Raw genomic sequence first — 15,341 nt, forward strand, 5'->3', positions numbered from 1 at the left:
ATGAACACATCTGCGAATCAGCTGCGTGCCCATAGTGGGCCTGAATTCGCACCTGAGCCGCACCGCAAGGCCTAAAATACGCACACGTTTTTTCGGCAATGCGCAGTGCGAATGCATCGCACATATGTGAACCAGCCTCATTGAAAACAATGTATTTAGAAATGTTCTGCATATTGGATGCGGTTTAGGCCGCACTCAATTCGCATCGGCGTGAACCCTGCCTTAGAAGTTATACTAGACTCATTTACATTATAACAGACAGGTGGCTGGAGTTGACATCAGCATCTTCTAACAGTATGTGTCCCAACATTATGAATCGGTCACTATTTCTAATATGGCATATACAGGGTTCGCAGAGTCTGTGTGTCTTGGGGGGACATGGACCTGAATCCAAAGTAACACCACCTCAAGGGTCCCCAGGCATACAGCTCACAAAGAGCACCGTTCCCCCAAATGCCAGGGCCCATAATCGGTAGGCAAGAGGCTAGCATTCAGTCCCCTCCAAAAGCCTCTGTCCCGGCTAGCTCCGTCACACACCACATCCCAAAGGTTCTCTATTGGATGGAGATGCGAGTGTGGAGGCCATTGGAGTACAGTGACCTCATTGTCCAGTGGTGACATGATTGGCGGGGCAGGCAGCACAAGAGGCTAGAGTCATCCTGAGAGGGAAGAGGGTAAGGCGGCACCCAGGACCCATTACACTTTGTGACATGGTGCATTATCCTGCTGGGAGGAGCCATCAGAAGATGGGTAGACTGTAGTCATAAAGGGATGGACATGGTCAGCAACAATACTCAGGTAGGCCGTGGTGTTTGAGCCCCTTAGTACCAATTAAGCATCATTTAAAGTGTGCCAAGAAGATACGCCCCACACCATTACACCCCCACCACCAGCCTGACCCGGTGATACAAGGCAGGATGGATCCATGCTTCCATGTTGTGTATGCTAAATTCTAAACCCGACCATCTGACTGTTGCAGCTGAAATCGAGACTCCTCAGACCAGGCAACGTTTTTCCAATCTATTGTCCAATGTTGGTGAGTCTGTGCGAATTGTAGACCCTAGGCCAGATTCTCGTAGATCCAGCGTATCTCTGCGGCGGCGTAACGTATGTAATTTACGTTACGCCGGCCCAAGTTTTACAGGCAAGTGCTTTATTCACAAAGCACTTGCCTGTAAAGTTGCGGCGGCGTAGCGTAAATCACCCGGGGCGTATCGCATTTAAATTAAGCGCGTTCCCGCTCCGAACGTACTGCACATGGGCCGTCCGAAAAATATCCCAGGGTGCATTGCTCCAAATGACGTCGCAAGGACGTCATTGGTTTCAACGTGAACGTAAATGGCGTCTAGCCCCATTCACGGACGACTTACGCAAACTACGTACATTTTTAAAATTCGACGCGGGAACAACGGCCATACTTAACATTGATTGCGCCTTATATACCCAGGGGCAACTTTACGCCGGGACAAGCCTAAAGTAAACGTCGTAACTTTACTGCGTCAGCCGCGCGTACGTTCGGGAATTCGCGTATCTAGCTAATTTGCATACTCGACGGGGAAAACGACGGTGGCGACACGTAGTGAACAAAAAAAAATTGCATTTTAGATCCGACGGCGTAAGAGCCTTACGCCTGTCGGATCTAATGGTTATCTATGCGTAACTGATTCTAAGAATCAGTCGCATAGATACGACGGCCCAGATTAGGACTTACGACGGCGTACATGGCGCTGCGCCGTCATAAGTCCTCTGAGAATCCGGTCCTCAGTTTCCTGTTTTTAGGTGACAGGAGTGGTGCCCGGTGTGATCTTCTACTGCTATAGTCCATCTGGTTGGATGTGCTGTGCGTTCAGAGATGGTATTCTGCATACCTTGGATGTAATGAGTGGTTATTTGAGTTACTGTTGTCTTTCTATCACCTCAAACCAGTCTGCCCATTCTCCTCTGACCTCAACAAGGCATTTTCTTCCATGCAACCACCGCTCACTGGATATTTTCTCTTTTTCAGACCATTCCTAGAGATGGTTGTGTGTGAAAATCCCAGAAGATCAGCAGTTTTTGAAATACACAGACCAGCACATCTGAACGTGGCATGGTTGTTGTTGGTGCCAGAGTCACTTAACCACTTAAGGACCGCCTCCTGCAGATATACGTCGGCAGAATGGCACGGCTGGGCACAAGCACGTACCTGTACGTCCTCTTTAAGTGCCCAGCCGTGGGTCGCGGGCCCGGTCCGAAGCTCTGTGACCGCGGGACCAGTGGACCCGATCGCCGCCGGAGTCCCGCAATCAGTCCCCGGAACTGAAGAACGGGGAGAGCTGTGTGTAAACACACCTTCCCCGTTCTTCACTGTGGCGCTGTCATTGATCGGGTGTTCCCTAATATAGGGAAACACGATCAATGACGTCACACGTCCAGCCACACCCCCCTCCAGTTAGAAACACAGATGAGGTCACACTTAACCCCTTCAGCGCCCCCTTGTGGTTAACTCCCAAACTGCAATTGTCATTTTCACAGTAAACAGTGCATTTTTAATGCATTTTTTGCTGTGAAAATGACAATGGTCGCAAAAATGTGTCAAAATTGTCCGAAGTGTCCGCCATAATGTCGCAGTCACGAAAAAAATCGGTGATCGCCGCCATTAGTAGTAAAAAAATAAATAATAAAAATGCAATAAAACTATCCCCTATTTTGTAAACGCTATAAATTTTGCGCAAACCAATCGATAAACGCTTATTGCGTTTTTTTTTAACAAAAATAAGTCGAAAAATACGTATCGGCCTAAACTGAGGGAAAAAATTGTTTTTTATATCTTTTTGGGGGATATTTATTATAGCAAAAAAGTAAAAAATATTCATCTTTTTTCAAAATTGTCGCTCTATTTTTGTTTATAGCGCAAAAAAATAAAAACCGCAGAGGTGATCAAATACCACCAAAAGAAAGCTCTGTTTGTGGGGGAAAAAAGGACGCCAATTTTGTTTGGGAGCCACGTCGCACGACCGCGCAATTGTCAGTTAAAGCGACGCAGTGCCGAATCGCAAAAACTGGCCGGGTCCTTTAGCTGCCTAAAGGTCCGGGTCTTAAGTGGTTAATCTGGCATTCTGCAATGTAGCACAAGGTCGCTTTATATATTTATTTTTTTTAAAAGGCGCAATCTGGGCAGATTACGGTGTCGGGATTCTACCGCTCTCGCCAGCACTGCCGGGGTTATAACATCATGCCCATAGGGCAAATATTAGCCCATGTAAAAGAGGGACGTTATGTTAAATATTTATACATATATATATATATATATATAGGAGATTAAATGTGCAAACAATACATACAGTATGTGGAATACTTATGAAGGATCACATTAGGATTTACTTAGAAATCACTGAAATTGGTAAACCAGGGCTGCCGAATGTACCCCCAGTTGTATGATGAACACAGCAATCAAATGCGACTCAAATGCCAAAAAATGAATGCAGTGCTAATGATACAGATTGTCCCAACAGTGCAAAAAACGAAATAAAAACAAATAGATCATTACCAAATTTATAGGTATTGTCCTATGGAGGTGTGCTCCCCCTGGTGGTCTGAGATGTTATAACATGTCCTTGTGTGGGTAAGAGTTCCCTCTGGTGGACAGTCATGTAATCGCAGCTATGACAACGTATTGCAGATTCACAATGGTGAGATGGACCCCAAGTTAAAGAATAAATTAACCAGACTAGAGCAAGAGCTCCAGCATAAAACGTCTGGATTCAAGGGACACATGTGACATTTAAACGGACAGGTCCTAGGCTCAGGCCTTATAAAGAACATTGACTTTTCTTCTAAAGGTCCTAGGCTCGGGCCTTATAAAGAACATTGACTTTTCTTCTGAGGTCCTAGGCTCAGGCCTTATACAGAACATTGACTTTTCCTCTGAGGTCCTAGGCTCAGGCCTTATACAGAACATTGACTTTTCTTCTAAAGGTCCTAGGCTCGGGCCTTATACAGAACATTGACTTTTCTTCTGAGGTCCTAGGCTCAGGCCTTATACAGAACATTGACTTTTCCTCTGAGGTCCTAGGCTCAGGCCTTATACAGAACATTGATGTTTCTTCTGAGGTCCTAGGCTCAGGCCTTATACAGAACATTGACTTTTCTTCTGAGGTCCTAGGCTCAGGCCTTATACAGAACATTGACTTTTCTTCTGAGGTCCTAGGCTCAGGCCTTATACAGAACATTGATGTTTCTTCTAAAGGTCCTAGGCTCAGACCTTATAAAGAACATTGACTTTTCTTCTAAAGGGCCTAGGCTCAGACCTTATACAGAACATTGACTTTTCTTCTAAAGGGCCTAGGCTCGGGCCTTATACAGAACATTGACTTTTCTTCTGAGGTCCTAGGCTCAGGCCTTATACAGAACATTGACTTTTCTTCTAAAGGGTCTAGGCTCAAGCCTTATACAGAACATTGACTTTTCTTCTAAAGGTCCTAGGCTCAGGCCTTATACAGAACATTGACGTTTCTTCTAAAGGTTCTAGGCTCAAGCCTTATACAGAACATTGACTTTTCTTCTGAGGTCCTAGGCTCAGGCCTTATACAGAACATTGACTTTTCTTCTAAGGTCCTAGGCTCAGGCCTTATACAGAACATTGACTTTTCTTCTGAGGTCCTAGGCTCAGGCCTTATACAGAACATTGACTTTTCTTCTAAGGTCCTAGGCTCAGGCCTTAAACAGAACATTGACTTTTCTTCTGAGGTCCTAGGCTCAGGCCTTATACAGAACATTGACTTTTCTTCTGAGGTCCTAGGCTCGGGCCTTATACAGAACATTGACATTTCTTCTAAAGGTCCTAGGCTCAGACCTTATACAGAACATTGACTTTTCTTCTGAGGTCCTAGGCTCAGACCTTATAAAGAATATTGATGTTTCTTCTGAGGTCCTAGGCTCAGACCTTATACAGAACATTGATGTTTCTTCTGAGGTCCTAGGCTCAGGCCTTATACAGAACATTGATTTTTCTTCTGAGGTCCTAGACTCAGGCCTTATACAGAACATTGATGTTTCTTCTAAGGTTCTAGGCTCAGGCCTTATACAGAACATTGATGTTTCTTCTGAGGTCCTAGGCTCAGGCCTTATACAGAACATTGACTTTTCCTCTGAGGTCCTAGGCTCAGGCCTTATACAGAACATTGACTTTTCTTCTGAGGTCCTAGGCTCAGGCCTTATACAGAACATTGACTTTTCTTCTGAGATCCTAGGCTCAGGCCTTATACAGAACATTGACTTTTCTTCTAAAGGGCCTAGGCTCAGACCTTATACAGAACATTGACTTTTCTTCTAAAGGGCCTAGGCTCGGGCCTTATACAGAACATTGACTTTTCTTCTGAGGTCCTAGGCTCAGGCCTTATACAGAACATTGACTTTTCTTCTAAAGGGTCTAGGCTCAAGCCTTATACAGAACATTGACTTTTCTTCTAAAGGTCCTAGGCTCAGGCCTTATACAGAACATTGACGTTTCTTCTAAAGGTTCTAGGCTCAAGCCTTATACAGAACATTGACTTTTCTTCTGAGGTCCTAGGCTCAGGCCTTATACAGAACATTGACTTTTCTTCTAAGGTCCTAGGCTCAGGCCTTATACAGAACATTGACTTTTCTTCTGAGGTCCTAGGCTCAGGCCTTATACAGAACATTGACTTTTCTTCTAAGGTCCTAGGCTCAGGCCTTATACAGAACATTGACTTTTCTTCTGAGGTCCTAGGCTCAGGCCTTATACAGAACATTGACTTTTCTTCTAAGGTCCTAGGCTCAGGCCTTAAACAGAACATTGACTTTTCTTCTGAGGTCCTAGGCTCAGGCCTTATACAGAACATTGACTTTTCTTCTAAGGTCCTAGGCTCAGGCCTTAAACAGAACATTGACTTTTCTTCTGAGGTCCTAGGCTCAGGCCTTATACAGAACATTGACTTTTCTTCTGAGGTCCTAGGCTCGGGCCTTATACAGAACATTGACATTTCTTCTAAAGGTCCTAGGCTCAGACCTTATACAGAACATTGACTTTTCTTCTGAGGTCCTAGGCTCAGACCTTATAAAGAATATTGATGTTTCTTCTGAGGTCCTAGGCTCAGACCTTATACAGAACATTGATGTTTCTTCTGAGGTCCTAGGCTCAGGCCTTATACAGAACATTGATTTTTCTTCTGAGGTCCTAGACTCAGGCCTTATACAGAACATTGATGTTTCTTCTAAGGTTCTAGGCTCAGGCCTTATACAGAACATTGATGTTTCTTCTGAGGTCCTAGGCTCAGGCCTTATACAGAACATTGACTTTTCCTCTGAGGTCCTAGGCTCAGGCCTTATACAGAACATTGACTTTTCTTCTGAGGTCCTAGGCTCAGGCCTTATACAGAACATTGACTTTTCTTCTGAGATCCTAGGCTCAGGCCTTATACAGAACATTGACTTTTCTTCTGAGGTCCTAGGCTCAGGCCTTATACAGAACATTGACTTTTCTTCTAAAGGGCCTAGGCTCGTGCCTTATACAGAACATTTACTTTTGTTCTGAGGTCCTAGGCTCGGGCCTTATACAGAACATTGACTTTTCTTCTGAGGGCCTAGGCTCAGACCTTATACAGAACATTGACTTTTCTTCTAAAGGGCCTAGGCTCAGGCCTTATACAGAACATTGTTTTTTCTTCTAAGGTCCTAGGCTCAGGCCTTATACAGAACATTGACTTTTCTTCTAAAGGGCCTGGGCTCCAGCCTTATACAGAACATTGACTTTTCTTCTGAGGTCCTAGGCTCAGGCCTTATACAGAACATTGACTTTTCTTCTGAGGTCCTAGGCTCGGGCCTTATACAGAACATTGACTTTTCTTCTAAAGGGCCTAGGCTCGTGCCTTATACAGAACATTGATGTTTCTTCTAAAGGTCCTAAGCTCAGGCCTTATACAGAACATTGACCTTTCTTCTGAGGTCCTAGGCTCAGGCCTTATACAGAACATTGACTTTTCTTCTAAAGGTCCTAGGCTCAGGCCTTATACAGAACATTGACTTTTCTTCTGAGGTCCTAGGCTCAGGCCTTATACAGAACATTGACTTTTCTTCTGAGGTCCTAGGCTCAGGCCTTATACAGAACATTGACTTTTCTTCTAAAGGGCCTAGGCTCGTGCCTTATACAGAACATTTACTTTTGTTCTGAGGTCCTAGGCTCGGGCCTTATACAGAACATTGACTTTTCTTCTGAGGGCCTAGGCTCAGACCTTATACAGAACATTGACTTTTCTTCTAAAGGGCCTAGGCTCAGGCCTTATACAGAACATTGTTTTTTCTTCTAAGGTCCTAGGCTCAGGCCTTATACAGAACATTGACTTTTCTTCTGAGGTCCTAGGCTCCGGCCTTATACAGAACATTGACTTTTCTTCTGAGGTCCTAGGCTCAGGCCTTATACAGAACATTGACTTTTCTTCTGAGGTCCTAGGCTCAGGCCTTATACAGAACATTGACTTTTCTTCTGAGATCCTAGGCTCCGGCCTTATACAGAACATTGACTTTTCTGCTGAGGTCCTAGGCTCCGGCCTTATACAGAACATTGACTTTTCTTCTAAAGGGCCTAGGCTCAGGCCTTATACAGAACATTGACTTTTCTTCTGAGGTCCTAGGCTCGGGCCTTATACAGAACATTGACCTTTCTTCTGAGGTCCTAGGCTCGGGCCTTATACAGAACATTGACCTTTCTTCTGAGGTCCTAGGCTCGGGCCTTATACAGAACATTGATGTTTCTTCTGAGGTCCTAGGCTCAGACCTTATACAGAACATTGGCCCAGATTCAGAGAGCAATTGCGCCTGCGTAACCATAGTTACGCAGCGCAATTGCTGACTTGCGCCGGCGTTACGAATGCTCGTGATTCAGGAACATCGTAACGCCGACTGCAGGCTAAAATCTGCGTGGCATAAGGCTCTTATGCCACGCAGATTTTAGGCTGCATTCTTGCGATGGCTGCTAGGGGGCGATCCCATTGTGATCAGCGTATAGTATGCAAATTGCATACTAACACCGATTCACAATGTTGCGCGAGCCCTGCGTACGCAAGTTACGGAGTTTCCGTACGGCGTCTTTAGCGTAAGGCTGCCCCTTCTAATAGCAGGGGCAGCCAATGCTAAAGTATACCCGTCGTTCCCGCGTTGTGACGTTCACATTTTACGTCGTTTGCGTAAGTGCTTCGTGAATGGCGCTGGACGCCATTCATGTTCACTTGGAAGCAAATGACGTCATTGCGACGTCATTTGCCGCAATGCACGTCGGGAAAGTTTCCCGACGGAGCATGCGCTCTACGCTCGGCGCGGGAGCGCGCCTAATTTAAATGATTCCCGCCCCCTACGGGATCATTTACATTAGGCGCCCTTACGCAGGGCAATTTTAAAGAGCGCACACGCAATTTACGGAGCTACTGCTCCGTGAATCGCGCGCAGCGCAGATAATTTGCGGGGGCGCAGGGCAAAAACGCTGCCCTGTGCCTCCGTAAAAAAGGGGCAATTCTACCTGAATCTGGGCCATTGACTTTTCTTCTAAAGGGCCTAGGCTCAGGCCTGATACAGAACAATAGGGTGTCAATAGGAGGTTTAGAACCCCATTGTTGGTGTCAGTGAGAGGAATAGTTCCTCATCATTGGTGTCAGTGGGAAGCAAGGAGCCCCATCATTGGTGTCAGTAAAAGGAATTGTGCCCCATCATCGGTATCAGTGGGAGGAATAGTGCCCCATTGTTGGTGTCAGTGGAAGGAATAGTACCCCAAGGGCCGGACAAAAGGCAAGCAATGGGCCGCAGTTTGGAGACCACTGCTTTAGTACATTGGGGTGCCATAAAAAATAAGCAGCACCATAATGCGCCAATTCACACACAGTATCTCACAAAAGTAAGTACACCCCTCACATTTTGTAAATATTTTCTTGTATCTTTTCATGTGACAACACTGAAGAAATGACACTTTGTATCTACAATGTTGTGTAGTGAGTGTACAGCTTGTATAATAGTGTAAATTTGCCGTCCCCTCAAAATAACTCAACACACAGCCATTAATGTCTAAACTGCTGGCAACAAAAGTGAGTACACCCCTAAGTGAAAATGTCCAAATTGGGCTTAATTAGCCATTTTCCCTCCCTCGGTGTCATGTGACTCGTTAGTGTTACAAGGTCTCAGGTGTGAATGGGGAGCAGGTGTGTTAAATTCGGTGTTATCGCTCTCACTCTCTCACACCGGTCACTGGAAGTTCAACATGGCACCTCATGGCAAAGAACTCTCTGAGGAGCTGAAAAAAAGAATTGTTGCTCCACATAAAGATGGCCGAGGATATAAGAAGATCGCCAAGACCCTGAAACTGATCTGCAGCACGGTGGCCAAGACCATACAGCGGTATAACAGGACGGGTTCCCCTCCCCCGCCTCGCCATGGTCCACCAAAGAAGTTGAGGTCACGTGCTCAGCGTCATATCCAGAGGTCGTCTTTCGGAAATTGCGGAAATCCTGGCAGCACTCATACGTCTGAGGTTGAAGGGGTGGGGGAGGGGTCAGCCTGTCAGTGCTCAGACCATACACTGCACACTGCATCAAATTGGTCTGCATGGCTGTCATCCCAGAAGGAAGCCTCTTCTAAAGATGATGCACAAGAAAGACCACAAACAGTTTTCTGAAGACAAGCAGACTAAGGACATGGAATACTGGAACCGTGTCCTGTGGTCTGATGAGACCAAGATAAAGGTATTTGGTGTCAGATGGTGTCAGGCGTGTGTGGGGGAGGGGCCAGGTGAGGAGAACAAAGACAAGTGTGTCTTCTCTACAGTCAGGCATGGTGGTGGGAGTGTCATGGTCTGGGGCTGCCGGCACTGGGGAGCTACAGATCATTGAGGGAACCATGAATGCCAACATGTACTGTGACATACTGAAGAAGAGCATGATCCCCTCCCTTCAGAGACTGGGCCGCAGGGTAGTATTCCAACATGATAATGACCCCAAACACACCTCCAAGACCACCACTGCCTTGCTAAAGAAGCTGAGGGTAAAGGTGATGGACTGGCCAAGCATGTCTCCAGACCTAAACCCTATTGATCATCTGTGGGGGATCCTCAAATGGAAGGTGGAGGAGCGCAAGGTCTCTAACATCCACCAGCTCTGTGATGTCATCATGGGGGAGGGGAAGAGGACTCCACTGGCAACCTGTGAACTTCTGGTGACCTCCATGCCCAAGACAAGAGGGTTAAGGCAGTGCTGGGAAATAATGGTGGCCACACAAAATATTGACACTTTGGGCCCAATTTGGACATTTTCACTTAGGGGTTAGAAATGATATCTGTGTTGAGTTATTTTTAGAGATACTGGACCGGATTCAAAGAGCAATTGCGCCTGCGTAACCATAGTTACGCAGCACAATTGCTTACTTGCGCCGGCGTAGCGAATGCTCCTGATTCAGGAACCTCGTTACGCCGACTGCAGCCTAAGATCTGCGCGGCATAAGGCTCTTATGCCCTCATATCTTAGGCTGCATTCTTGCGATGGCCGCTAGGTGGCGTTCCCGTTGTGCTCAGCGTATAGTATGCAAATTGCATACTAACGCCGATTCACAACGTTACGCGAGCCTTGCGTACGCAGTTTACGTCGTTTGCGTACGGCGGTTTTCGCGTAAGGCTGCCCCTGCTATTAGCAGGGGCAGCCAATGTTACGTATACCCGTCGTTCCCGCGTCGCGAAATTTAAAATTTACGTAGTTTGCGTAAGTGAATCGTGAATGGCGCTGGACGCCATTCACGTTCCCTTTAAAGCAAATGACGTCCTTGTGACGTCATTTGCCGCAATGCACGTCGGGAAAGTTTCCCGACGGAGCATGCGCACTACGCTCGGCGCGGGAACGCGCCTAATTTAAATGATTCCCGCCCCCTACGGGATCATTTAAATTGCGAGCGCTTACGCCGGGCATTTTGCCGGAGCGCCCACGCAATTTACGGAGCTACTGCTCCGTGAATCGCGGGTAGCGCAGAAAATTTGCGGGGGCGCAGGGCAAAAACGTTGCCCTGCGCCTTCCGTAAAAAAAGCGCAAATGTACCTGAATCTAGCCCACTGTGCATTGCCTTTCTGTAACACGCGTGCTCACATGTGCCTTACCGCAACGCACAGCAGCAGAGAAATGCGTTTCGGGCCCCTCAGGGATTACATTACCCTAAAACATCCCCCTTCACCCCTGCTAACCTTGTTGGTGCTGAATAAGCCAGATTTACCCTCCCCCCCCTCCCCCGCCGCCGTGACCTATCAGTGCCCAGGTATTGGCGCCGAAAACGATTAATTCAGGAAAACGAGCGCAGAAATTTCCAGAGAAGCTTTATTACCAAGTAAAACGTCTGTTATCAGCACTTCAAATAAAAAAAAAGGGCAAAGTATCTTATTTCAGCCTTTTATAAAACGCCGTCATTGATGCGCAGGATCGGCTGAGATCTCCCTGGAGAGGCGCTCCGGCCCCTGAGGGAAATGAGCTGGCGGCAGCCCTGCCTGGTAATTGCTCCGAGTCTGCCGGCAAAGACTGAACAGAAATCTCTCAGCATCCGCCGCAGATTAATATCCGCCACAGCGCTCATTCCTCATTTTTATGTCGGCGCTTCTCTCTCCGTGCCCACAGACGCTCCCCAACTCCCCACTTATTGTTGACTAACTCAACTGCTGGAAGTCTGTTCCAAGCAGTGGCGGCCCGTCCGTAGGGGGCGCCCAGGCGCCGCCCCCCCCTTTCTGTAGTCATAAAAAAACCAAAAAAAAAACGTCCCTTTAAGGCTTTTAAAATTTCGTTCTGCAGCGCCGCGCAAATAACATACACTCATGCATTGCATTGTGGCCAGCCTATTCAGATAACCGGACATTGGGCGCCGGCTATCTGAATAAGGGCAGCTGGTTGGCTGTGCGGAAGTGCGCTCTGATAGGCTTTCCCAGTACAGCCCTTCAGCTCCCGGATGTCTTATCCTCGAAACGTAGTGGGCTACGTCCATTGGATAAGACTGACAGGTCGTCTCAGCCAATCAGGTTCACTGATTCTGGTTATCAGTAACCTGATTGGCTGAAGCGTCATCGAGGGCGGCAGAAGACATCGAGGGACCGTGGAAGGAGGATGGCGAACCCCAGAAAGGTAAGTGCCGGGCTGGGGGGGGGGGGGGGGGGCAATCTGACTGGCAGCATTTTACAGGGCACAGTGGGGACAATTGATGTGGGCACAGTGGCTACAATTGATGTGGGCACAGTGGGGGACAATTGATGTGGGCACAGTGGGGACAATTGATGTGGGCACAGTGGGGAAAATTGATGTGGGCACAGTGGGGACAATTGATGTGGGCACAGTGGGGACAATTGATGTGGGCACAGTGGGGACAATTGATGTGGGCACAGTGGCTACAATTGATGTGGGCACAGTGGGGAAAATTGATGTGGGCACAGTGGCTACAATTGATGTGGGCACAGTGGGGACAATTGATGTGGGCACAGTGGGGACAATTGATGTGGCTATAATTAATGTGGGCACAGTGGGGAAAAGTGATGTGGGCACAGTGGCTACAATTGATGTGGACACAGTGGGGACAATTGATGTGGGCACAGTGGGGACAATTGATGTGGGCACAGTGGGGACAATTGATGTGGGCACAGTGGGGACAATTGATGTGGGCACAGTGGCGACAATTGATGTGGGCACAGTGGTGACAACTGATGTGGGCACAGTGGTAACAATTGATAGCATGGCACAGTGGCTGCGTTTGATGGCACAGTGGCTGCGTTTGGCATGGCACAGTGGTGACAATTGATGGGCACAGTGGTGACAATTGATGGCACAGTGGCGACAATTGATGGCACAGTGGCTGCGTTTGGCATGGCACAGTGGTGACAATTGATGGGCACAGTGGTGACAATTGATGGCACAGTGGCGACAATTGATGGCACAGTGGCTGCGTTTGATGGCACAGTGGCTGCGTTTGGCATGGCACAGTGGTGACAATTGATGGGCACAGTGGCGACAATTGATGGCACAGTGGCGACAATTGATGGCATGGCACAGTGGCGACAATTGATGGCACAGTGGCTGCCTTTGATGGGCACAGTGAGGCTGCAATTGTCTTTTTTATTTTTTCATTTGTTTGCGTCCCCCCAAAAATTTTGAGAACCAGCCGCCACTGGTTCCAAGCATCAACTACTCTTTCGGTAACATAATACTTTCCAAGGTTAGTTTTGAACTTTCCTTCTGCTATTTAGGGGTCATGTCCCCGTGTTATTGGCTTCATACTGAAGATACTCCCCTCCTCTATTCACACCCTTCATGTACGATATTTAAATGAAGTCGTGTCCCTCCTTTATTCTTCCAGACCATACATATTACGTTCCCACAGTTTATTCCTTACTATTAAGATAGAACAAGTCCAGAATCAGGCAATCTAATCAGTAAGTGAGGTCTCCAGAACTGGACTGTATTATAAATGAGATCTATATAGAGCAGGGCTCGACAAAATCCGGGCGCCAGGTCGCAATTGCGACTAAAATTAGTGACCTGGCGCCTGGGGAGCATAGGCCTGCAGAAGGCCGCAAAGCCGCAGCCTCAATTACCACCCGGCGTGGCCCGACAATATCACGCTCCGGGGTAGGTGCGCCAAAACCTCCCCCGCCGCGCCGGTCGGTAATTGAGACCGCGCCTTTGCGGCCTTTTGCAGGCCTATGCTTCCTTCTGTGATCTGGCGCCATCTTGTCGTGGCCGTTGGCATTACAAGACTAATGGAGCTTCCCCTGTGTTTTCATTGCCATCTCCTTCCTTCTAATTAGAACCCCCAAACATTATATATATTTTTTATTCTAACACCCTAGAGAATAAAATGGCGGTCGTTGCAATACTTTCTGTCACACAGTATTTGCGCAGCGATCTTACAAGCTCAAGTATGCGTTCGCTTCTGCGCTCGAGCTCAGCGGGACGGGGCGCGTTTCTGGCTCCTAACTTTTTTAGCTGGCTCCTAGATTCCAAGCAAATTTGTCAAACCCTGATATAGAGAAATCAGGACCTCCTTCCTCCTGCTGGTGACCCCTCTAGTGATATAAAGATCTATATAGAGGAATCAGGACCTCCTTCCTCCTGCTGGTGACCCCTCTAGTGATATAAAGATCTATATAGAGGAATCAGGACCTCCTTCCTCCTGCTGGTGACCCCTCTAGTGATATAAAGATCTATATAGAGGAATCAGGACCTCCTTCCTCCTGCTGGTGACCCCTCTAGTGATATAAAGATCTATATAGAGGAATCAGGACCTCCTTCCTCCTGCTGGTGACCCCTCTAGTGATATAAAGATCTATATAGAGGAATCAGGACCTCCTTCCTCCTGCTGGTGACCCCTCTAGTGATATAAAGATCTATATAGAGGAATCAGGACCTCCTTCCTCCTGCTGGTGACCCCTCTAGTGATATAAAGATCTATATAGAGGAATCAGGATCTCCTTCCTCCTGCTGGTAATCCCTCTAGTGATATAAAGATCTATATAGAGGAATCAGGACCTCCTTCCTCCTGCTGGTGACCCCTCTAGTGATATAAAGATCTATATAGAGGGATCAGGACTCCTTCCTCCTGCTGGTGACCCCTCTAGTGATATGAAGATCTATATAGAGGAATCAGGACCTCCTTCCTCCTGCTGGTGATCCCTCTAGTGATATAAAGATCTATATAGAGGAATCAGGACCTCCTTCCTCCTGCTGGTGACCCCTCTAGTGATATGAAGATCTATATAGAGGAATCAGGACCTCCTTCCTCCTGCTGGTGACCCCTCTAGTGATATAAATATATATATAGAGGAATCAGGACCTCCTTCCTCCTGCTGGTGATCTCTCTAGTAATATAAAGATCTATAGAAGAATCAGGACCTCCTTCCTCCTGCTGGTGATCCCTCTAGTGATATAAAGATCTATATAGAGGAATCAGGACCTCCTTCCTCCTGCTGGTGACCCCTCTAGTGATATAAAGATCTATATAGAGGAATCAGGACCTCCTTCCTCCTGCTGGTGACCCCTCTAGTGATATAAAGATCTATATAGAGGAATCAGGACCTCCTTCCTCCTGCTGGTGACCCCTCTAGTGATATAAAGATCTATATAGAGGAATCAGGACCTCCTTCTTCCTGCTGGTAATCCCTCTAGTGATATAAAGATCTATATAGAGGAATCAGGATCTTCTTCCTCCTGCTGCTGACCCCTCTAGTGATATAAGATCTATATAGAGGAATCAGGATCTTCTTCCTCCTGCTGCTGACCCCTCTAGTGATATAAAGATCTATATAGAGGAATCAGGACCTCCCTCCTCCTGCTGGTGACCCCTCTAGT

Source organism: Rana temporaria, chromosome 1 (genome assembly GCF_905171775.1).
Source record: "Rana temporaria chromosome 1, aRanTem1.1, whole genome shotgun sequence".
In the NCBI taxonomy this organism is placed as follows: Eukaryota; Metazoa; Chordata; class Amphibia; order Anura; family Ranidae; genus Rana; species Rana temporaria.